This window comes from Anser brachyrhynchus (genome assembly GCF_964034855.1).
Source record: "Anser brachyrhynchus genome assembly, chromosome: 3".
Classification (NCBI taxonomy): Eukaryota; Metazoa; Chordata; class Aves; order Anseriformes; family Anatidae; genus Anser; species Anser brachyrhynchus.
Window position 1 is genome coordinate 118167887 of NC_137696.1, and position 23970 is coordinate 118191856.

Sequence of the window (23970 nt, forward strand, 5' to 3'; positions counted from 1 at the left end):
AGTATATGAATTGAATAGAGGAAGTCAGCAATGATTAGCTTTGAGTGCTAAATGTTTCAGCATTTAAGTAAAGTAAATAACTAATCACAAAATGCTGGACATGCACGTAATACAAGGCTAATAACTAAGAGATTAGCATGTGATCAGATATATAAAACAGTGGAAGGTGCAAGTACAGCAGCTTGTGTTCACTTGCCTTGGCTTTCTGGACACCTAGACTTTACTCAGACAACATCTAACCTCTAGTTCATAGATCTATGCTTACTTACCCCCAGTCTCAAGTGTAGTCTTACACCTCTGTCCTGGTTTCAGTTAGGACAGAGTTAATTTTCCTCCTAGTAGCTGGTAGGGTGCTATGTTTTGGATTAGGGTGGGAAGAGCGCTGATAACATGCTGATGCTTTAATTGTTGCAGAGCAGTGCTTACACCAAGCCAAGGATTTTTCAGCTTCTCACTCTGTCCTGCCAGCGAGCAGGCTGGGGGTGCAGCAGGAGCTGGGAGGGGACAGACCCAGGACAGCTGACCCAAACTGGCCAAAGGGGTATTCCATACCATCTGACGTCATGCTAAACAATATATAGGGGTGGCTGGCCGGGGTGGGGGGCCGGCTGCTGGGGGATAGGCTGGGCATCGGTCAGCGGGTGGTGAGCAATTGCATTGTGCATCACTTGTTTTCTTACACATTATTATTAGTAATACTATTATCATTATTATTATTCTTATTGTTGTTATTATTATTTTTGTGTCTTAATAAACTGTCTTTATCTCAAGTCACAGGCTTCACTTTCCCGTTTCTCTCCCCCATCCCAGAGAGGGAGGGGGGAGGGTGAGCTAATGGCTGTGTGGTGTTTAGCTGCCGGCCGGGTCAAACCACAACAATCTCATCTTAGATTATCTACCTTCTAGGGCTTGGGAGATGGCCCCATTCTGCTAATTACCAGTACCTGCTCTAGGCATGTCTTTTGGGACACCTGCATCCTATACCAATCAGGGTTATACAGGGGTACCAACCAGGGGTGTTGGACTAGGTGATCTCCAGATGTCCCTTCCAACCTCAATCATTCTGTGATTCTGTGATTCTGTGTTTAGGTTTAAGGTAAATGTCTAAGGGTAGTAGCAGTAGAACTCAGAAACAAGACACTGCAAGTGCTAAAAATGCACATTATATATGTATATATGCAAATAATTTATATATAAAAAGAATAACTAGAAAAAGAATAACATTCTTATAAACATTATCTGGCTAGCAGTATTAGAATGTCTCAGTTGAGATAGAGAAACTCAGAATCCACCTTTTATAATAAACGTAATTCCAATTGTAGATAAACTTCTGTTTCTTTCTCTTAATACAGTAGTCCAACTAGTATTGCTTTAGTGCAAAACAAATGAAGAATCAATGGAGCGGCTGCCCTCTTTGTTATTAAAAGACTCCTGGGTTTCATGTTGCTCCCCTTTGTATCACATATTTCTGGCAAGAAATCTTTGTAATCTAGCTCCAGCCAACTCATCCCAGCCCATGCTACCTAATTCACATTTTTAAAAGCTTTTGATTTTTTTTTAATATTCCATATAGCATCCATCATGAAAATGATGACGAGTTTGTGAGGGCAGGGTGGTGAACCCGCAGCCTCACTATATCAATTTGATCTACATTTGATAGAAACCAGAACCTTTTGGAGTACATTACCAGAAAGACTCTAGCCACAAGAATAAAGTACTTTTCCAGACAGACCTTAGAGGGCAGACACCCTTCCTTCACTTTCCTCAAACCTTGATTTCCAGCTGAGTCTATCCAGAATCTCTGAGGCAAACAGTACTGCTAAGGACGAATTTCCTACAGTATTATATGCCCTGTGTCACAAATACTTCCTGTCATCAATTTGCCACCACTTTTCACTGCTCCCTTTCTCTATTTATTTATTCCTCCTGTCTTTTTCAAAAAGAGGAGAAACTTAGAGAATGAACTGGAACATACTTTGGCATCTTTTTTTAATATTGTTTTTACTGCTAGAAAAAAATGGCTAGGAAAAGCATGACGACATGGAAAAGCAGTGCATTTTTCGGTGACTTCCAGCACCACTAAGGCATCTTTGTTCTAATAATGCTGAAAGCAATTGACCATGAAAACATTACACAAATCTTGTACCCAAGGAGAATTCATTGTTTTAGTAAACAAGTTATACACAGAGATGTAGATCCTGTGGAAGCTATATTAGTGTAAGATATAAGTCCACAGCAAAACATGAAGAATGATTAGAGAACTATGACTTTATTTCCACTGCCTTCCACAATTTAACTTCAGTAATTCAAAAGCAGAAAAAGAGTTACTTCAAATTATTAAGAGTCTTTCAAAAATTAATATAAGAGCATTTTTATCCTTGTTTTCTGCTTTGTATTTAGCTTCTCACATAAATCCCACTGGGGTCTGCATTTGTGGAACCCCTGGATCTATACTGATAAATTCTATTTTGATTAGTCTAAAAAATTAAGCTAGGCACTGGCAGGAAATCATGTATTCTCCAAATAATAGTCTCCCACTACACATCTGCAGAGTGCAGTGCAACTAAGTCATAAAGACCTAGATACAGCAGTTTTAGTTTTTTTGTTTTTAAACTGAAGGGAAATTTTAATTGATAGATGCATCTTAAGTGGAGTGTGGGAAGTGCAAGACTCATGGGAAATATGTGGTTTTGAAGAATCGTTGACTCCTGAAAGATTTGAACACCACACAACTTTTGCTGTAGAAAAATGTTTTCTAAATCATAAGGCCTTTGCTCCTACTGCATACTCTTCATTCAATCACAGCACAGGTTATGTACATAAAGAGAGAAAAAAGTGAAGGATGTGGGCTGAGTCAGATACAAAGTCAGAACCAAAGAAACCAATGTCTGCATCAGCTCAGGGACAATATCAGTAGACGTCTAGGATTAAATAGCAATCTGGAATCAAGAAAATCAAGAGTCAAGGCAGAGGCATATAGTCTAAGATTCATTTTAACCAGCTGGTAGCAATTTATATTTTCACTCATATCATGCCACTCCCAGTCAGGCTTCTGCCAACCTAAAGCTGGTCTTGCTGTTCAGGTAACTGCCAAGGGAACACTTGTTGCCAACCTTTAGGGTAGCCACAAAGCAATCACAGAAACAAAGCTTTCTATGAGGACCACCAGTGGATATAAGCTGCATTTCTTTGTTTTATCTTTTGTTGCCCATACTGTCATTTATTTGGAATGCCTGTCAAGGCGATTTGAGGGAATGCTCTCTCCAACAAGGGAACAATATCTCTGAGGCCCCTAGCACTCAGTGCCCTCCAGAGTGCTCCTTTATTCAGTATAGATGTCACCCAGATGCATCCCTATCTGAAGAGCTGTAAATCAGCCCTGCAGCACGAGCCAAATTTCCCTCATTTATGGAGCCTGTCTTCAAAATTTCCATTGGATAAATGGAACAAAGATCTTTCACACTTTATTTTGATAGCCTTTCACATTTGTAATTTGATGGCACCACCCTAGCAAAGACTCGTTATCCAGAGGATGCTTAAGTATTTATCTTTGTGTTGCAATTTTTGCAACATTTCCCAAAATCTACACCAATAGAAGTCGATTGCTTCCTGATGAATTATAGGAAGACTAGAAAACTATGCAAGATAAAGGTTAAAAATTCTGAAGGAGGCATATTAGAAAGCCAGGCAATTTGAGCCAAGTGAGGATGAAATAAGACAGTCCTGCCTTACAAATGAAGTGTTTCAAAAGTCATCACCTGAGGGATGATGACACGTTCTTTCTGAGAAGACGGAGGAAAAGGAAAAGGACAGAAAGAAGGAAAAAACTATTGCGTTCTTCCTCTGCAGATACCACAACAGAGGACAATGGCAAGTCAATTGATACTTTTCAGGTGTCCGTAGCCATGCCCCAACATGACCATCTTTAACGAAGATCTTTTCACCAGTGTGCCTGGAGTCATCACATGGCTAAGAAGGGCACATACCTGACAAGGCAGATCCCCACTCCCATCCTCACAGGAGTGCTTTGACCAGGATGCTTTTAACAGCCAATTCAGCACTGTGTTTATGTTATCTGTCAGTTACTACAGGAAACCTGACATAAGCAGCTGTCTGAAGGGGATGTGTTTAATCTCAGCAGAATCTGAGAGATTCCAGATGATCACAGAAAAAGAGAAAAAGAAAAAAGAAAGAAAAAGAAAAATAAAAAAAAAGAAAAAGAAAAAGAAAAAGAAAAAGAAAAAAAAAGAAAAAGAAAAAGAAAAAGAAAAAGAAAAAGAAAAAGAAAAAGAAAAAGAAAAAGAAAAAGAAAAAGAAAAAGAAAAAGAAAAAGAAAAAGAAAAAGAAAAAGAAAAAGAAAAAGAAAAAGAAAAAGAAAAAGAAATAAAAATAAAAAAAAGAAAAAGAAAAAAAAGAAAAAGAAAAAGAAAAGAAAAAGAAAAAGAAAAGAAAAAGAAAAAGAAAAAGAAAAAGAAAAAGAAAAAGAAAAAGAAAAAGAAAAAGAAAAAGAAAGAGAAAGAGAAAGAGAAAGAGAAAGAGAAAGAGAAAAAGAAAAGGAAAAGGAAAAGGAAAAGGAAAAGGAAAAGGAAAAGGAAAAGGAAAAGGAAAAGAAAAAGAAAAAGAAAAAGAAAAAGAAAAAGAAAAAGAAAAAGAAAAAGAAAAAGAAAAAGAAAAAGAAAAAGAAAAAGAAAGAAAAAGAAAAAGAAAAAGAAAAAGAAAAAGAAAAAGAAAAAGAAAAAGAAAAAGAAAAAGAAAAAGAAAAAGAAAAAGAAAAAGAAAAAGAAAAAGAAAAAGAAAAGAAAAAGAAAAAGAAAAAGAAAAAGAAAAAGAAAAAGAAAAAGAAAAAGAAAAAGAAAAAGAAAAAGAAAAAGAAAAAGAAAAAGAAAAAGAAAAAGAAAAAGAAAAAGAAAACGAAAACGAAAAAGAAAAAGAAAAAGAAAAAGAAAACGAAAACGAAAAAGAAAAAGAAAAAGAAGAAGAAAAAAAAAAGAAAAAGAAAACGAAAAAGAAAAAGAAAAAGAAAAAGAAAAAGAAAAAGAAAAAGAAAAAGAAAAAGAAAAAGAAAAAGAAAAAGAAAAAGAAAAAGAAAAAGAAAAAGAAAAAGAAAAAGAAAAAGAAAAAGAAAAAGAAAAGGAAGAAAAGAAAAAAAAAGTCCTGTATGAGAATACTTTTTAACTGTGATTTCCAGATAATGTGGTCTGGGTCCTCTGAGAACTGCTGCCCTTCCTGCACAAACCCTCTCTTGGTTTCTAATTTCCTCATGCAGCAGGCAGTCTCTGGAGTGCTGCTAAATATGCCCTAGATTTCAGGGCTTACCCATAACCTGCAATACCTTTCTCCATACTCAGTATAGCTTGTTTGCAAGCACTCTCAGTAAATAGTTTTCAACACTCAGCAACAGAAAGATGTTTATGCACTTAATAGTATGCATTTTTTGGGATCTCATTGTATACTAGGAGTGCCCACAGCTCTATCAGTCCTTTCTTTCATTCACAGTAGTCCTCACAGGGAACAAGTATCAAACTGTCATAACCTTTATATCCTAGAAAAGACAGATTCTAAAGGGAAAATGGTGTATACCTGGAAGAGATTGTAAAGAGAATACAGGCTGGAACGTTGGGACCTGACTCTGGGACGTGTAGTCATGAAGAAGTAAAGTGTCAGCTGACTGTGAAGAGACTTACTTCACCTTTAGTCTGAACTGAATGGCACTAAAGTCTGTTGTCCTATTCCTTGTCCTTGGTCATGAACAGCAGATGAAGCATGAACCTACAAGGGTAGGGAAAAGTGTGAAGATGTTAACACATATGATGGTGACTTAACCTTGTAATGTATGTCTTCCTACAAGCACAGGCCCAGGATATGACTAAGCAGTGGGTCTATGTCCTTGAATAATATGTTGCGGTTGTTTTTCTGAGAGGGGCAGAGAAGCTGAAAACCCTGACTGAGAAGTGAGTCAGTGCTTCATAGTCTGGAAGAGAAAGATCATAAATAGGTTCCTGTCTTAAGAGTTTTGAGGTCAGGCAAAGAGATAAGTGTAAGTCTCAGTACTTGGATAGAAGAGCAACATTCTTGTTTGGCAGGTATATCAAATATGGACATGTTCTTCTGGGCCTTAACAAAAAAATCTCTGAATCCTTCATTGTCCCACAAATATACGGTAAAGTGAAAAATGGGTAACACTCAGCAGTGATCTCCATGCCAATGTCAAACCAGACAAATAAGCAGGGTCAGATGGTCTTGTGTCATCTAAAGGTCCACGTAGGAGAAACATGGTTATCACGGTAAGACTACAGCATCACGACTGAAGAGGATAATCAGATAACCACCAGAAATGGTGATAGGTAATCTCATATGATCCCCGTCAATTACAAGTGGTAGAAACAAAGAGGAAGCCTGTCTCAGGATTCAGATATCAGAACCGTAAATTATAGAGATAACATAATCATAATATTGGTGTGATATGAATCATTCCTGAAGAAGGAAGGAATTATATTCTTCTGATTATAGTAATGGTCTTCCCTGTTGAATGTTCTGGTACTGTTCTGGATGCCTCATATGCCAAGAGCACAGATATACCAGCCAGTGTATTTACATATCATGCCACTAATTAAAATGACTTGTCATCAGTGACTTGTGACAGTACAATGACTTGGCAGCATATTTTCTGTGCTACAGTTTGATAAGAGATTGACATACTAACTTCCAGAAGGCAGTATCTATATGCTGAGATAAGCTGGGGCACCAGTGGTACCAACAGGATAACTGGCTAAGAATCATAGAATCACAGAATCATAGAATGGTTTGTGTTGGAAGGGACCTTAAAGATCATCTAACTCCAGCCCCCCTGCCATGGGAAGGGACACCTCCCACCAGATCTGCCCAAAGCCCCATCCAGTCTGGCCTTAAACACTTCCAGGGATGGGGCATCCACAGCTTCTCTGGGCAACCTGTTCCAGTGCCTCACCACCCTCTGAGTGAAGAATTTCTTCTTAACCTCTAATATAAATCTCCCCTCTTTTAGTTTAAAGCCATTATTCCTTGCCCTATCACTACACCCCCTGACAAAGAGTCTCTCCCCAGCTTTCCTGTAGGCCACTTTTAAGTACTGGAAGGCCGCTATAAGTTTTTTTCCCTGGAGCCTTCTCTTCTCCAGGCTGAACAACCCCAACTCCCTCAGCCTTTCTTCACAGGAGAGGTGCTCCAGACCCTTGACCATCTTCCTCACCCTCTTCTGGACTCTTTCTAATACTTCCATGTCCTTCTTGTGCTTGAGGCCCCAGAGCTAACGCAGCACCACAGGTGGGCTCTCACAAGAGCAGAGCAGAAGGGGAGAATCTTCTCCCTCACCCTTCTGGCCACTCTTCTTTTGAGGCAGCCCAGGACACAGTTGGCTTTCTGGGCTGCAAGCACACTTTGCCAACTCATGTCGAGCTTCTCATCAACAAACACCCCCGGGTCCTTCTCATCAGCTTTCAATACATTCTCCACCCAGCCTTTATTTGTGCTTGGTCTTGGCAGTGTATAAAAGCAGTTCAGCATAGCTGTGCCTGGAGCCATCCATCACAGTTCTGAGATGAGATCTCATCAGCTGGTGCCATACCATTAAGAGAAAAACAAGAAGCATCGGTAGGTGAGAACCTCAGAGCAGAGCTGCACAGTTGATCAGTGTTATGAATGGTACTGAGACATCCATGGCAAGGTGACTCACAAAGGAGCTTTACCAGGAGTTTTGTAGAGCTTGAGGGATGGGAGTTGATGACTGGATAGGATTAGGGCCTTTTAAAGAAACTATATGATCTTCAACCTGGAAGTGCTCCAGCTAAGGGAATTCTCCTTAAGCATTATATTGAAGAGTCATGTAGACTTTACAGATTAGTGTAGACATAAGAAAGTACTGCCTTCTGTTTTAAAATAATGCTGTAGGCTATTTACAACACATTTTTGTGTTTGCCAATAAATTCTTCAGTAATCCGTCTTCAGATTGTCTAAAACTGGGTGCCCTTTCTTCAGGGCTCTTTATGCAATGACCAGAATGTTTGACTTTTCTGTTTAAAAGAAATGTTTGTTAACAAGACAGAAATTCTTGTGTTTTAGAGTGGCCATAAAGTAAAGGTGAAGGACAAAACTGTTGCAGTACCTTTCTGACTGCTTCTCTAATAGGATGATGATAACATAACAAATCATGGACAATTCCATGCTTAAAAAAAAAAAAAAACAGTATCATGTGAGTTGGAGAGAGTTAGCCAAAGGATAACAGGAAGATTTGAGAAAACAGAAAAGAAGGAATTTCAGAGATTTGCCCCAAATTCTGAGGCACCTCCCTGCAATACAACATTTGCAAGAGACCATTTGTGCCTGCAGAAGGGAAATATTCCTTAAAATTCAGCATCTAGGGCTGTCAGGCTCATTTCTGATGCCTGTAGCTCAACAACAGACATCCGCCAACCTCCCAGTTCCTGCAGATGGTATCTTCATATACTGTTTTATTTCTAAAGGTCTACCACTCACATAAGTTTAGTGACAAAGTCAAAATTCATCCAGCAAAGCAATCTTCTCCAAGTCTTCTCTTCTCCCTATCTTTAATTTCTTATTCAATAGAAATGCAGTTTCATTTGAACCATCAGTCACACCACTCTTGTCTTTGGGAATTGGATATTGAAATACAACTATAAAATGACACATTATCCAAGAGTTCTTTGCTCTTCAGATAATTTCTTAGGTAATTAGAACATTTTCATGGCACTCATAATTGAACTGCGAGAAATATTAATCTTTTCTCCATTCCACTATGCCCATGATCTTCCGAATGTTTTAGGTTTGGATAACAATGACACATAAAATCCCATTTATTGTTTAGTGTAAGAGACCATCCCAGTACCAAATTCTATGTCTAAATTCTTTTACCTTTTACTATTAGGAGGGAAAAATTTTATTAACCACTTTTTGCTTGTGAAAATATCTCCCTTTCTTTAGTTCTAAGTTTGTTTTTTTTTTCTTCAATATGATTACAAAAACAAAAACAAACATACAAAATAGAACACTAAGAAATTAATCTGATTTTAAGGAACTAGAAATTCATCTAAAAAAGGTTAGACGAAGTTCTAAAATTTTGTAGAATTGGAAGAAGGCAGACTTCTGGCTTTTTTTTTTTTTTATCTTGGACTATTTTATCTTGTTCTATTTACATAAAATCTTGCTATAACCCAAGGATTACTGAAGTTTTGTTTCTGTATTTAGGGCATAAAGTATGACAGAGAACATTTTGCAGACTGAATTCCAAACTACATTCCTGTACCTACCCCTTCATTTTAGTGTGTACTTGACCTTATTTGTCTCAGTCATGTGTAGATCATTTTGACCAACATCCCTACAGTTTTTTACCCAAAAAACTTGTCATCATTGTTGGCATACTTTATGTGTGACTTACTTTATGTGTGACTCTCTCAGTTTTTCCTTTCTGTCCCCCAGTGTCAAGGGGAATGATGTCATGAGCACAACAGCTGTCCTTTCCCATCTGTAATTCAGAAATGGATAATATTCTGTTTCCTAAAAAATAGTTCAGTGTTGACTGATTACCAGGGCCTGTGAAACAGTCAGAGAGTTTTGCCTTTGCATGTTCCAATGGGCCTCTGATGATTTCCACAGTGTCAGCCTTGTGAAACATCCTTCCCCAGCCCAGTCTGCAGGAAACGGAGACTAAAATGACCTACCAGCTTCTTGGTGTTTTCTTACTAGGAAGGTTGAAACACTGATGGTTTGGTTTTATGGATGGTAGACTTTGAATCCGAATTCCTCACCTCCATTTTTAGTACTAGAATGATGTGATGATGTCAACCAGAGATTTGGTTATGTACTTTGCATTTTGTTTTGCACTCAGACCTCTGGGAAAGGCATATGTCAGAAACAAGGTGATAAATGCCCAGCCTGTACCTGGTAGTATCTGGGGATGATTTTCTTTTATTTTAAAATTTGAAGACATTCTTTTTCTATGCAGAATCACTTTTGTTATATTTTACTGTGGGCAAGCCTGTTTGGAGGTGGGGGAAGATTTTGCTAACAGCTTGGGAATTTTTTAGATTTAGTCTTTCTGTGTAATAAGTCACATAATTTACAATTTCTAAAGCAGAGTTAGAAAGTAGGCAAAAAACTGTATGCATATATTTAGTATCTTTGAGACCAAGGACTCTGCAGTTAAGCCCACATTCAAGAACAGGCACAAAGTTGGCTTTTTTGACATTTTATTGCATTTCATTGTTCTGTGCCTAATTGAATCATGCAGGTCTCAAAGTCACCATGCGAAAATGAGTTCATTAACATTATCCACAACCACAATTCAACGTTCTAGAAGAAAACGTTAGACCACATTAGTCTCTCACAGTGAGTGACAGTCTTTCCAAAACAGAGATAAGTCAGGAAGTTAGAGCAAGGCAAGGAAAATTTTATGCTCTCACTGTTTTTGCCATTACATATTTCGGAAACAAAACTTTCCCACAGAAAATGGTAGCATGCTGAAAAATAGCTAGTAGTTCATATAAATATATATGTAAAAATTGCAAGAAAAGTAAAACCTGGAATAAGACCTCACAGAAATACAGTGCCTAGGCACAACTATAATTTCAAACAGATGAGGAACTAGCATTTTAAAAAGGTATATTGAATCACAGCCTGAGTTATTATGTGAATTGGATGGAAATGTACTCCGTATTTTGGAGGGCTTTGAACAAACTTAGACATAGTTCATAAGCTGCCTTACTTAGGTGTTAAAAATTGTTATTCCACATCTGTGTTTCTCCCAAAGGAAACAGCAAAGTCAATGGCCTTCTTGTATTTTTTTCCCAGATGATTGAGACAACAGAGAAAGATTTTAAAGGATATAACACTTATTTTGTGTTTTTATCTCCTTAAATGAGCAGCTAAAATTGGTATAAAATGACCTATCCCTTTTCCCTGTGTTTATAACACTTGTTTATAAAATGATGCCAAATTGACTGCCCTTGAACAACATTATTTCCATACAAGTGAAAAAAGGTAAATCATAGGCAGCAGTAGTGAAAGATTCCAGAGAGGTCTTCATCAAAACACTATTATATTGACATAAAGGAATGATTTAAAAGGATGGAGACATAATATGTTCTCCAGACCAGCTGCAAGTACTTTTTTTTCCTGTTATGATGTTTTTCTTTTAATCATCAGGCTAATATCAAAAATTTCAGAAAATATAGTATGCTTAAGTTACTTGTGACTTGAACAGAATTAATAGCTGCAGCTGAGGCCAGGTCTAGATGAGGATAATAACTTACGTCTTCAAATGTTTCAGCACCAGTTTAGCTAACCTCATTTAAAATAAAACTTTACACTCAGTATTCCCTTACACTGAAGGCAAGCAGCAGTAAGGACATGCTGGCTAGCAGTTTTCAGTTCTTAATACCCCACTAAGTTTTGCAGCCCCGATTCAGCAAAAGAGACATTAAAAAAAAAATGTCTGGAAAAACTAGCATTTCTCACTGACTGCTCAAAACTACTTTCTTTCTGATGCCATTAGGAAAATTGGAAAGGGAAGAGAAGCCTTCGCTCCTTTGAAGTAAAGAAATGCAAAGCAAGGTAATTTTGAATTGTACATTATATAATTTTATCCTTTAGTGGAATTTTTATTAGTTGCAACACTGACCCTGTGACAGTGTCTGTGCATGTCTATATATATTATCACCATCCTCAAACTTCATATATATTTGTGTACATATACATAAAAAAATGGACTGCAGCCTCAAGTATTTTAAGAAAACACAAAGAATTCCCATACCTACATAAACAAACATGGCTATGTCATAAATGCTTGTATGGTTGAAGGGTACAAATTTTTTCTGTACCATAACTCCCCCTGCAAACAGCTGACCACTTAATCTTTTTACTCTTTTCTTCAGCATATAGCCTAAAAGCATCACAGAGACTCCCAAGCAGATGGCAGAAGTATTCCAGAAGAGGTACTCTGCTGTTTTTTGTTTTGTTTTGTTTTGTTTTTCCCCCCCAAAAAATAATAACATGTTAAGCCTTATTTTATTATCACAAGAGAATTAAATATTTCCATTTTAAGCAGATGCTGCACCTTCTCTGTTTACAGTCCTCTATTGGTGTAAGCAACCCAACTAGTTAAACAGCAGCTACAATTCTCTTTACAAGTGCTAGTGAAACTAATTAAACCTAATGAAAGCAATTGGTCTACAAGTTGAGAATGTTCTCTTTTCCATTTTTGAATATAGGTATAATATTACTGACCCTTGGTGATGGCAAGGCAGTCAAACACTGTGCTAATATATAAATTAAATAAGACTTGAGCTCTGGATTAAAAATCTTAAGTCCCAATTCTGAGTCAATGCCACACACCTGCCAATTTTCTATTTCTGGCATAAAAGCTTACTATTTCCTCTTAAACTTTTATTGTAAGGTATGAAATCAGTACTATGTAGAAGTTAAATCTTTTCACTTGACTGCAGTCCCTCCAAGATTAAATTATGTTAATTTAACACAAAAAAAGTTACTCACTTAAAAAGAGCAATATATCCTAATAATTTTTAAGAGTTGAGGACTGGATTTTCCAACTCTCTTTGAGGCATATTATTAAGTAGTTGAGTAGGGAAAACGCATGTGTGGAACTTTGTATTCTGTTCAGCAAGGCGATGTGACTCTCTCCTGTATTAATACAGGGAACCCCAAAGTCTCAATCAGGAAAAAATATATAATCTTTCTTCATGAATTTGGATATACTATAGACTTTTGCAATAAAATAGTTTTCTGTTGTATCAGTGACTTTTCAAAATTACCATTGTTGGATACTTTTTGGTTAAATACTAATAATAATATGATATTTCATTTGCATTTAATTTAAGGAAATTTTCGGTTTAAATTGCAATGAAAAGAAATTCCATAATTTGATTCACCCTAGTTCTCGTAAAACAAGGCACCTTTTGCATATGTTTAAATCTGCTCTCACCCTGGCACCAGATGGGATGCACCTCTCTCAGAGGGGTAAGGATTTTTGGTCAGGAGTTGGCAGGGCTGATAGATAGGGCTTTAAACTAGAGTAGAAGCGGGAAGGGAATAAAACCAGGCACGCCGCTGATGAGCTAAGGGATTGTGTGCTAGAATCAGAGGGACTGCGTGCTAGTGAGGTCCTTTGGTTGGCTCCACAAGGTGCTGCGTGTGGGGAGGTGCATTTGAAGTGCTTCTACACAAACTCACACCGTATGAGGAATAAAATGGATGAGCTAGAAGTTTTGGCCCAGTCCCGCAGCTACAACATCATCGGCATAAGCGAAACCTGGTGGGATGAGTCCTGTGGCTGGTGTGTTGCAACAGATGGTTACTGCCTCTTCAGGAAGGACAGGCAGGGTAGGCGAGGTGGCGGGGTGGTGATGTGTGCGAAGCATGGGCTGGACTGTGTGGAGCTTCGAATTGGCGATGGCAAAGTTGAGAGCCTCTGGGTAAGGATTAAGGGACGAACAAATAAAGGGGATGTCGTTGTGGGAGTCTATTACAGACCACCTGGCCAGGACGACAATGCCGATGAATTATTCTTTGCAGAACTAAGAGATGCCTCGAGATCAACTCCCCTTGTCCTAATGGGGGATTTCAACTTGCCAGACGTCAACTGGGATCACCACACGGCCGACACGAGCAAGTCCAGGAGGTTCATAAAGCAGCTAGATGATAACTTCTTGGTGCAGGTGCTAAGAGAGCCAACTAGGAAAGGTGCCCTCCTAGATCTGTTGCTGGAGAACAGAGAGGGTCTTGTGGGAGACGTGGCAATTTGCAGCCGTCTTGGTCATAGTGACCATGAAGTGGTTGAGTTTAGAATTTATGGTGACAGAAGGAAAACTGTCAATAAAACTTCAGCCCTGGATATGGGGAAAGCAGACTTCAGGCTGCTCAGGGAACTAGTCAGCAAGGTCCCCTGGGAAACTGCTTTTGAAGGCATTGGCGTCCATCAGTGCTGGTCAGTCTCTAAGCACTGCCTCCTAAAAGCACAAGATCAGGCAATTCTAAAATATCGGAAGTCAGGCAAGTGGGGCAGAAGGCTGGCCTGGCTGACCAGGGATCTTCTACTGGAGCTTAGGCAAAAAAAGAAAGTGTACGGCTGCTGGAAGGAGGGTCAGGCGACGAGGAAGGAATACAGGGATGCTGATCATGTTTGTAGGGAGAAAATTCGTGTGGCCAAAGCCCAACTACAGTTGAAGTTGGCCGTGTCTGTGGGAGACAATAAAAAAGGTTTTTTTAGATATGTGAACAGAAAAAGGAGAACCAAAGAAAACATAGGTCCACGACTAGATGGGGAGGGTCTCCTCACAGATGACATAGGCAAAGCAGAGACATTTAATGCCTTCTTTGCCTCTGTCTTCAGCACTGATGATGGGCTTCGGGACCCAGGGTACCCTGAGCTGGAGGACCGTGATGGTGGGAATGACAAACTCCCAACTGACCCTGAACGTGAGCGGGATTTGCTGCTCCACCTGGATCCATACAAGTCCATGGTTCCAGATGGAATTCATACCAGAGTGCTTAAAGAGCTGGCTGACGTCATCTCAGGACCTCTCTCAATTATTTTTCAGCTGTCTTGGGAATCTGGAGAGGTCCCGTTGGACTGGAAGCTGGCAAATGTTGTGCCAATTTTCAAGAAGGGTAAGAAAGAAGACCCTAGCAATTACAGACCTGTCAGTCTCACGTCAGTGCCTGGTCAAATTATGGAGAGGATGATCCTTGAAGTTATTGAAGCGCACCAGGGGGACAGTGCAGTCATTGGTCCCAGCCAACATGGGTTCATGAAGGGTAGGTCCTGCCTAACAAATTCGATTTCTTTTTATGATAAGATCACCCATCGAGTCAATCAAGGGAAACCAGCTGATGTAATCTTTTTGGACTTCAGCAAAGCTTTTGACATGGTTTCCCATAGGATCCTACTGGACGAAATGTCCAGCATACAACTTAACAAAAACATCATACAATGGGTGAGCAATTGGCTGAGGGGCAGGGCTCAAAGGGTTGTGGTAAATGGGGCCACATCTGGCTGGTGGATGGTCACTAGTGGGGTCCGTCAAGGCTCCATTTTAGGGCCAGTCCTCTTCAATTTTTTTATAAATGATTTGGATGTAGGACTAGAAGTTGTTTTGAGCAAATTTGCTGACAACACCAAACTCGGAGGAGTTGTGGACTCGGATGAGGGTGGAAAGGCCTTGCAGAGAGATCTGGACAGATTGGAGAGCTGGGCGAACACCAACCACATGAAGTTTAACAAAAGCAAGTGCCGGGTCCTGCACCTGGGACGGGGCAACCCTGGCTATACGTACAGACTGGGCGACGAGACACTGGAGAGCAGCCCCGCAGAGAGGGATCTGGGGGTTGTGGTTGGCAGCAACTTGAATATGAGCCAGCAGTGTGCCCTGGCAGCCAGGAGGGCCAACCGTATCCTGGGGTGCATCAAGCACGGCATTGCTAGTTGGTCGAGGGAAGTGATTGTCCCGCTCTACTCTGCACTGGTGCAGCCTCACCTCGAGTACTGTGTGCAGTTCTGGGCACCAGAGTCCAAAAAGGACATTAAACTGTTGGAGAGTGTCCAGAGGAGGGCGACAAAGATGGTGAAGGGCCTAGAGGGGAAGACATGTGAGGAGTGGCTGAGGTCACTTGGCCTGTTCAGCCTGGAGAAGAGGAGGCTGAGGGGAGACCTCATCGCAGTCTACAACTTCCTTGTGAGAGGGAGTGGAGAGGCAGGTGACCTTTTCTCCGTTATCACCAGTGATAGGACCCGCGGGAACGGTGTTAAGCTGAGGCAGGGGAAGTTTAGGCTGGATATCAGGAAGAGGTTCTTCACCGAGAGGGTGGTTGCACACTGGAACAGGCTCCCCAGTGAAGTAGTCACTGCACCATGCCTGTCTGAATTTAAGAAGCTATTGGGCTGTGCACTTAGTCACATGGTCTAAACTTTTGGGTAGACCTGTGCGGTGCCAGGAGTTGGACTTGATGATCCTTATGGGTCCCTTCCAACTCGGGAGATTCTATGATTCTATGATAAATAAATAAACAAATACATTAATAAAATCCTCAGAACAAAGAAAATCCAGGCTTATTGCACTAATCGATTTCTTTGGAATGAGTGATTGTGTAATGCAGCTAGCTGCTAGGAAAGAATCAAGCTTAAAAAAAAGAAAGAAAAAAAAAAAAAGCTGATTTATGGGAGTGACTTTCCAAGTCTCTCATTGCTGTGTAACATTCCAGGCATATCAGAAAAAATCAGCATCTGTGCTGCCTGATGTTTTTTGCTGGTTCAACACATCCTAATGTGTTCTGTGACTGTGATGGAACATTGGAACATCAGAGGAACATTGCTCCAAGGAGCATCAGAGAATGGATACCTCAGGGTAAAAACAGTAGCGGGACAGATGGAAAGAAAATTGTGAAAATCTAAAAGAGTGGGAATGGTTTAGCATGTTCTTCTGAAGATCAGACCACAATAGTGCAGGTGTTGCATTATAACCCATGTAATATGTGTTTTGGGGTTACTCTTTTAATATACTTTCCATCATGAGATGCAGTAAAAAACCTCAGACCCTGGACAAATGTTTATTCCAGTGCTGTTTGTTAAAGACTTTCCATTTAATAGCTTTCATACGTAATGTTCAGATTATTTTTCTCTGTAGATATTTATTTAGAAATTCCAGAATTATTCTCTTTGCTTATCTTAACAGGTCTTATACTGTTGACCAGGAATGCTAATTGTAGTTCTTTACAGCATATGACAAGTATGCAGTATAGCATTGTTACAGAAAGTAAGTGCCCTGTGTAAGGTACTGTTATTTTTCAAGGGACTGTGTGTTTCCACTCTTGTAGAAGTGAAGAACAGAGATGAGAATTGCTGCAAGATATTTCCAAGATTCTGAAAGCTACTCCACTGCTTCTGTCAAGATCTTTAACCATAATAATTCAAAGTTGTTCTCTCTGTGCTTCAGTTAATAGTATTCTGTGATCTGATGACTGTATTTCAAAAGAAAACAATGGAACTCATATTAATTATTAAGATTAATGTACAATTTTTTCCTGATTTATACCTCACAGTTACTCAGTGCTGGGTTAAGTTATAAAGTTATAAAGAACGTGGTGATTACTTCTTTGGTCATGAAAGAAATGCTACAAACAAATATGTCATATCTTATAGGCAAGCACATTATGGCGTTTGATTTCACAGAACTGAGTGAGCATACTTAATGTTTATAGTATACTAAGTTTCTTTTAGCATTCTAAGTATAATATCCACAATGTAAGTCTCAACTTGTATGTAAAAGCCTTGTTAAAAAACTGTCATGTCACTGGGACAGCAAATGAAATGACCAGGAAACCATATAAATTTGATTTAGCTAGTTCTAACTGAATAATATATATGTATAAGCTGAATAAAAATAAGAGGAAATAAATAAAAATATATGAAACAAGTATTTTTAGACTTATTTGATGCCCTGGATATGACTATTCATGTGAGAGGATTAAGTTTTCCAAGAAAAATTTCTGGGAACTTTCTCATAATTCTAGATAAACAGTAAATAAGGAATACATTTAAACAGTTATGAATCTGTGGAGAAAAGCAGGGAAAATATTGTGTAAATGATAAGCAGCTGGGAAGAAGGAAGCCAGAGCAACCATTTTCATAATACATCAGGTCCTGTGGCTAGTTGGTCATATCAAACATAAAGAGATACCTGGGTGAGGAAGGAGGGAAAAAAGGAATCACTTAAGAAAGCAATATCGTAATAAATCAATAATAGAGGCATGAAAGCCTCCAGGTAAGAGCTTTTGCTATATTGTACGTATAGGCTCAACCTCATCCCATCTAGATCAAATCATACAGCACACTTGGGTAAGTGGGATACTTCTCATTCTAGGCTCCCTTTAAGGTCAATATAAAGAAAACTCTAGAGAGCAATTTGGCTCACCTGAGGTCTAATTCATATCGAAGGTGTCAGCTTGTCTCCCTTAGCAGTCAGAGAGAGAAGACAGGCATGTCTACCACATTCTTAAAGGGGGATAAGTCTGTGTCCACAGCGTCTAATTAATCTGATTTTCATCTAAATTTTCAGTAGCTTTCCAGCTTTGTTGACATCAATGAACATGCAGAATTAACAGCTATGAGATCAAAATTCAGGCCTTTATTTTAGTCAGTAAAGGTGAATTTATAAAACTGATTAAACTGAGTAAATTTCAGACACTTCTTGAGCAGTATCTTCAAAGAAATTATTTTTGTTTATTCTTGGGAGAAATAAAATATTTAAATCCTGTTAAGAGTGATAGAATTTACAGCTGCATTCATATTTTTAGTTTCATGCTTAAAAAAAAAAAAAAAGATCAAAACACTTGAAATTGTTGTAGCTTGTCAGAAAAATGTACCATTGGTTGGGTCACATCTCCTGCTTTCATTAAGCAGAATGTCATAGGCAGAACACTTTGAAACAGTAATAAACTGCTACTGCAATACTTATGAAACTGAGAATGAAAAAATGTTTCAGGACAAATGAGAATTCATGACTATAATGGTCCTAATTCTTTCACATATAATTTGCCAAAATTCTCATCATAACATTACTAATTCAAAGGCTTTGTAAATAACTTGACATCTGGAAGAGATGAACAACAAGTGGAAAGTGGCCTTTTCACTTTAATGTTCAATGAAGTAATTATGGTTGAGAAAAAGAAGATGAGTTCTCACTGGCAGATAAGTCAAATAATTATGGTGAGTACGATAGGTGAAAGAGGGTCACTGAAACAAAGAGCAGGAAACTGCACAAACAGATAAATTCAGATTTGAGGTTCAATGAGGAAGAAAAGATAATATATTCATATGGAAAATGACTCCAGTATTGTTTTGAATATGTGTAGTTAAAATCTATTCCTTTTTATTTAAAACAAACAAAAAAAAAAAAAAAAAGAAAAAGAGTGACTGAAAAATTTTAATAATTATTGAATGAAATTGATCACCAAAAGCAAGAATGCACTACAGTATGGGCAACACACTCTTGTTGGATTGTTGAACCTGCTAACTAACTTAGAAAAAGCAAAATGCAGTAGAAATAAACGAGATCTTGAGGTCATCAAGTAAGAAGTTTTTCTAACTGTTTTTCTCTTTTAGGCTAGTTCTCTAGAGGCAGTTGCAATGTAGAACAAAAATTGCATCATGAAATAACTTGTTTGGAAGAGAAAGATAATGCAATAGCACTGTGTGGTTTTAAGACCTGGGACCTGATCAAAAATTCACTGAATTCAGAAGAAATGTCATCATTTGCAGCACTTGGTATAATTCAGTCTGTCTGGTTTAATAGCAAGGTTTTGAAGTGTTTGGATTTCCTTCCTGCAGATCACTAGAACTGATTAACCATTGTTCTCTGCTAAACTTGAGTAACGATTAAATTTATCCACTCCCAATATGCAGACTTTCTGGATAGTCTGCAGTTTCACAGAATTCAAAGCCAAAGTGAACCACTAGGTCATCTAATCTAACCTCAGGTCTATTAAAGAAAATTATATTACATCTCAATAGCCTACATTTTTAATCGTAAAAAATGTTTCAGTCTTCAAATATCTGAAAGGTATGACAGTGTAGAGATCGAGGTGTCCAAGGTCCATGTGAAGGAAGAAAAGTGATTATGTGGTATCTACAGATATATCTGCAGCTGACAAAAAAAAAAAAAAAAAAGGCCCTTTCAGTGTAATCTAGGAGAAAATTCCTTCTCAACTACATATCTTAAAACAAATATGACTATAAGTATATGAAAAAATAAACCACTCAGACACCTGTGGGAATTCTCTGCTTCAAATCAGTGACCTATCCAATAGCCAGATGGTGCTTATTTCTGATACTTTGAGGGACAGGAAGAGAAAAGTGTAAAAACAGAAGCAGGGTAAAAACTCTTCCTTTACACTTATAGATAATCACATCCAAAAGTCCAAAAGCCATTAGCTTTGATTGTAATCATTGGCTTAATACAGTTCTGCACAGGCTTACAAAAAAAAAAAAAAAAATATATATATATATATATATATATATATATGCTTGATCAGGGAATGCAAATTCTTCTTTCAGCTGTCACTCACCCAAACCAAATAACTTCTTCAAACTGCTAGAGGAAAACATTTATTTTCAAAATCTTTCTAGTTTTGCCTTAGAAACACCTAAGGATTGCTCCTTGCTATTTTGTTATTCTATTAGTCTTGATTACATGCAAAGTTCTCTAGCACATTTTTGATATCATAACCTAGATAATGAATAAAAAAAATATTAAATAGCCTTTTATCAAAAGGTTGTATTTGGGGGCAATTCTAATGAAAATAATTCCTTTCATGAACATCTTCCTGTGAGCTACTACATTGTCAGATTTCAGTGAGGCAGAGTTAAATTGAGCTCATATGTATCCTAATTACAGCCATATAATACATGCTTTTGAGTCAAAATTTCATGAGTTTCAGTCAAATGCCTTTGAGAAAAAATATTTCAGGTATGACTGAAAAGCATTTAAAAACATTAGCAGGACTATTTCTGTATCTTCCTGTAAAGCCATATTGCCAACATATTTGTATAAATGTCTGCAAGAAATGTTTAATAAAGGGAAAGCTCAGTTTCTCTCCCATAAAATCTCCTACAGAAAAAAAACTACTTTTGAGTGTTTTACAAAAAAAAAAAAAATAGTATCTGAGAGCAATGTCCGAGTCGGTAAGATATTAACCTGTGCTTTGATCATTTCAGGAGTGACACAAACAAGGACATTATAAAGGAAGTGTTTGATGTATCTTAACTATTACTGGTCTACTTAAAACACAGACAAATATTCCATAGACCATCAGTGGTAACGAAGCCTGATACCCAAGGGCTGAGAGCGAGAAGCAGGCAGTGCTGCAAGAGAGTAAGACGGTCTGATAAGTTCAGGATAAAAACTATGTGTGACATCATGTAGCAATTGACCTAGGTGGCATAGCTGTTAGAACAACACTTTAACTAAACTTTTGTTAAGGTAGATGTAAGTGAAATATCACCAACACCATTCTGTCCCATAGAACAGAAAGAACCTTGAATAGTTTTGTGAGCTCAAGGAAATCATGCAAGCAACCTGTTAATAATTAAGACGTGCAATCATGTCAAGAACAAGGAGGTTGCAAGTATCAACAGTAAAATCAGCCATTCGGTAATGGCAGATCAAAAAACAGCAGTGCGACTTGAAGAGGCTATTCACCAGCAAGGTATTCTCTGACCAATCCTAAAATTAATTAAAATAAAAAAATACCAGGGGGGATCAAGGGAACTGGAGAGACTCTGAGTAACCCCATGGCCATGTTGTAAGGTTTCAAGACTACTTCTCCATGCCCAGCAGAGCCAGGAAACCACAGAGATCCCAGGGGGCCCACAGCCCTGCCCCAGGATGATGAGTAGCACAGCTGGGACCGCTACACTAACACCTCTAACATCTCTCCTGGACCACATCATCTCTCCCACAGTATAGAGAAGTCATGTAATTCTTAAAACGGCGTATCCCTGTGATTAAAGTGTTTTGGTATCCAAATCCGTTTAGTCCCCACACTAACATTTACTTTTAAACCATAACATGCCTCTAACTGAAGGAATGTAGTATAAACTCAGCCCTTATTATACATCAGAGACTCCTCACAGAAAACAGACATTAAATTACCCACAGCAAAAGCCTCAGTATTTGCATTTTGCCATGTTCATACTATCCTTATTATACATGACCAATGACTGTATGCAGAAGTTTACTCTTCAGTCTTTTCAGCCATTTGTATCACCCTCGTGTGGACTCTTTAATCTCCAACAAATTGTAAACTGTGATTAAGGTTTTACTGAAAACGGGGAGTTCATATTTGTTTCCATGAGTCTGGATTCCCGGCTGATAAGAGCTGATGCCATACTACGGTGCTTGTCACAGAAGGTACACCACCTTCTTAATCCCATAAAATTCTCAGGAATTTAATGTAAAACCATATCTAGATATTGATGCTTGGGCTCACCATCTAGCTCATTTCTCTATATGGCCAATGGAGAGAAATAGATATTTCTATAGAAAGAGTTTTCTAACCTTGAAATAAATGGCTAAAATAGAATATATAAATCACACTACACAGCGACCATTTCTCTCTACTCCCTATGAAAGGAGCTCAGGGCATTGAGTTTAAACAGGCACATCCACATCTGCAGCTGTTCAAAGTTATGTGAGATTACTCTCACCCTTAATATCTTTGAGATTTCTTTCCACACAAATGTAGTTGAAATTGGCCAGTAAGCCCAATTTAATACTTACACACATACACAGCATGATCACATAAGCATTGATTTCTTAGGAAACTAGGTTAAAAATAGGAGGTAATAAATCAGCACTGAAGTGTGTTCAGTTCTTATCCTAAGTCCCATTATTTCTTTATGTTCTGTAAGGCTGCATGAGCTAGAAATTCAGTCAGTATGGCACAGAACTGAAACACTATCCTCGATATTTTTGATATTTTAAATTATTTAAAGATAATTATGAAAATATTTGGAACCTGCAACCATTCGTTTCTGTATGTGGAATACTTATAGGGTGACAGCTTTGGTTGAACAGAATATACTGTATTGTGCTTTGATAAATGTTTTGTTTGCATGTAATAATGAAAGACAACTGTAATTAACTGAATGTGTTTGAGGTCTTATGAGTCTTGATATTCTCTTCTACTTGCTCATTCACAGTTTCAAGTCAGACTGTTTTTTGGGAAGTAGGAAAGCCCAATTTAAAAAAGCAAAGTGGTATTATTGTGGTACTTAGTGAGAACTACACCTAGTTCTCACTACAGAATTACATCTACTGCAAGTTCACACAGTAAATGTGATAAAAAAGAGTATTTTTCATGTAAATAAGAATCAGACCTGAAGTCTGATTTGATTTCTAGATTCTCTTTCCAAAGTTCTTCAAGAACATCTTTTTTTTGGTATGTAAATCTCTTTACTAATTTTAGATTTCCCAGATTAGTGAGCTTTACCTCTTCAGGAAGCTGAAAACCTATGACCACTTCTTGAACATTTTCCTGGGTGGTAGCTTTTTTTTTTTTTTTTTTAATTATTACTATTTTTTTTCTTGGCATTTTCATATCACCTGAGACAAAATATCTTTTACACTGCCTCTTTCCAGTTTGCCACCAGCCACTTTCATTACTTGGGTTAAAAGCAACAGTTGCCAGAGCTTTGCCTAACCAACACAGACAAAAAAAGAATGTCTGAATAGAAGAGACAGAGACAGGCACCTCCATAAAGTGATTCATCTGCCCTATCTTAGATACCTCTCTTAGAAAAGATGAATAGACTTTTGACTAGAATTGTGTCAGTGAGAAATTTTGTATAAATATCTTTCAGAAGTGTTTTTAACAGAATGTTTTTTATCTAAGGAATATAAATTGTTTCTATTCCTACCAGCTGATGTATCTTTAGTTTGCTATGAAAAGTGAGTTTGCTGATCTCACTCCAGCAACCAGTATATTCAAATGCTACCACTGCCATTGTTTCACATTATCCCTACATCATTAGGAGTTCATGCAAAATTAAAAAATGGAGGATTAAAGGAACCTTTAAGAAGACGGAGGAATAAATAAAGCCCATTTACATCCTCAGGGACTTCCATGTCAAAGATGAAAAACATTGTATGTACAGTTACGGGAAGCTACTACTGTGTGAAATCAATCTCTTAATTTTAGTCACCTAATAATTAGAGATCCTATTACAAGTAGTCATCAAAGTTGCTTGTATGCTTGCTGAAATCAGACTTGCATCTTGAGGATCATCTTTTCTGATGTGAGGCAGCTGTTTTAAGAAAAAACATGCTATAAAGGAGATTCTGTCTACTTTCTAGGCAGCTATGTTACAACAGAAACTTTCATGTCAAAAAGATACAGTTAATTCAGAGC

General features: G+C 38.0%; 1 long non-coding RNA gene across 1 annotated transcript; it reads left to right on the forward strand.

Moving 5' to 3' along the window:
- The first annotated feature begins 615 nt into the window (after positions 1–615).
- Positions 616–15473, forward strand: LOC308191944. The gene is made up of 4 exons (XR_013948405.1): positions 616–644; positions 11546–11604; positions 11925–11984; positions 14607–15473. It is a non-coding gene; the product is annotated as an uncharacterized lncRNA (long non-coding RNA).
- The last annotated feature ends 8497 nt before the right edge of the window (positions 15474–23970 follow it).